This window comes from Diadema setosum, chromosome 19, assembly GCF_964275005.1.
Source record: "Diadema setosum chromosome 19, eeDiaSeto1, whole genome shotgun sequence".
Taxonomy (NCBI): Eukaryota; Metazoa; Echinodermata; class Echinoidea; order Diadematoida; family Diadematidae; genus Diadema; species Diadema setosum.
In genome coordinates, this window is record NC_092703.1 from 29661135 (window position 1) to 29663583 (window position 2449).

Consider the following 2449-nt stretch of genomic DNA (forward strand, 5'->3'; position numbering starts at 1 on the left):
TGGGAATTTTCGGTTTTGGCGGCCATTTTGGCGGCCATCTTGAATATCTCAAAACCCTCAAGGAGGCAAGAGTTGCATCATCCAGATTCGGATTCAGCACCCTCGAAATAGGGTAAAACCATGAATTGTTTTCAATATCTCACCATTTAGAAGGAAATAAGTGGGAATTTCCAGTTCGGGCGGCCATTTTGGCGGCCATCTTGAATATCTCAAAATCCTCAAGGATGCAAGAGTTGCATCATCCAGATTCGGATTCAGCACCCCCGAAATAGGGTAAAGGCATCAAAAAACATTGGGTGGACGGTAAAACAAGGTTAGACCCAAAAAGTCGCTTTGGCACCCAGACTATAGTCATTCTGCGGCGTTGGTAGCGACATTATCCCTCATCTGCATAAAATGTTAATTTCCCTGTGCTCTTGATATCATGGATGTAGGGGGGGGGGGGGAGAAAATGTGTGTGTGTGTGTGTGTGTGTGTGTGTGTGTGTGTGTGTGTGTTGAGAGGGAGGGAGAAGAGGTTTACAGAGGGAATGATATTGCTCGGGGAAGATGACTGCGTTGAAGCATCTAGCTTCCATTATCGGTGATTATCATTTTATACAAGGATGGGCTGGAGCGACGCGGCGGTCCGCAGCGATTTCTGCCGTTAACACAATGTATTGAATGGTTTATCATTCCGAAATGTGATAACAACTATTAATATCGACCAAAGATGAAACACATTTTCACCCTGTTAATTGTAATATCAACCCTCAATGTAGTATATCTTAACCCCATTTGTATAATATGTAATAATAATGTCAGCCCTTTAATGTATATAAAGACCTCTATAATACATCTTAACCCTAAATCCACAGGAGACAATCATACAGTATTATGTAATACATTTGAACCCTAAATATAAAACCATTTAGGCTGTAGGCTGTAGGCTGTAGCAGGAGTGGTCATGCAGACTGGTAACACTTTTTGTGATGGTAGATTTTCGGTTGAGATGGGGCTTGAGGTTTTTAACATCTTTTGATGATGATTTTTCAAGGTAATGAGAAACCTCTTACGAAATATATACAAGCATAATCAAGTTATAATTCTAAGAGGATTTCAAGTTTATATGATGAAAATCCGTTGTGAAATGGCTGAGATATCCAAAACTTAAGCGATTCTAATCGCCATCATGCTAATAAAAGGTGGGACCCACCTTATTTCAGGATCGCTTTGTTTTACCTTGTTTTTGGTTATCTCAGCAATTTAAAAACCGATTTTCATCAAATAAACATTAAATTTCTATAGAATTGTATGCTTGTTAACAATTCATAAAGTGTTTTTTAAGTATCTTGCAAAAAGTTAAAACCTGAATCCTCACCTCAACCAGTACTATACCACCTCTTTAATCAAGCAATGGCAGAAGAATTTAGAATTAGTCCTTGGTTTTCTCGTGCTGCTTGTTCGGCTGTCCAATGTGAACACCAATACATGCTGCATGAATCAACTGATTCACATTATCTTGTTCCACAATAAATCGAGGCAAAAATTCAGACTTCGCTCAAAGTAAGTTTGTCTAATTTATATTCATATCTTATTCGAGACCCAATACGATATGTATGGCGACAAGAAGAAAGAAATATACTACTAAATAGATAGATAGATAAACAGATATAGATAGACAGATGGATAGATAGATAGATAGAGCCGAGACAAAGACAAGCAAAGAGCAAAAAAAAAAAAAAAAAAAGGTCGATATTACATTTATGGTTAAAATGTATTACCTTTAAGGTAAAAAAAAGATATCACATCAGGGTCGATATTACATAAAGTGGTTGATATGACATTTACGGTTAAAAATGTATTACACAATATAACTTTAGGCTGATATTACAATTATGGTTTATATCACATTTAGGGTTGGAAAAATACTACATTTAGAGTAGATATTCAGGTTTGAGATGTATTACATTCAGGGTCGATATCACATTCAGGGGTGTCTCCAGTTATTGCACTTATGGTTAAAATGTATTATATTTAGGGCTGACTTCATTATTACAGTTATGGTTTAATAGAATGCATGACATTTAGCGTCGATGAATTAATCGGTGAATTAATGTTGCCTATATTATTATGCAAATCGTGTATGATTATAGAAGAAAACTATCGTTTGAGACTTCAGCAACCATGCAGGTCTGCAACCAGTGACAATGGGATGTTCACACATCATTTAGATTGATAGTCATATTTGATTTCCTGCAATTCTTGCCTCTGGTATTTTTTTTATACCTCTGACATTGTGACTTCTAGTATTCGTACATTTGGCATCTTACCTTACTTTTGCATCAACAATAAAAAAAAAAATAAAAATGAAATTTTAACATATGGGAATTCTTCGAGAATTTTTACCCGTGGTATTTTACCTCTGGATTCATTTTTTTTTTTTTTTTCAAGAGCAAGGCTTTTGTCAG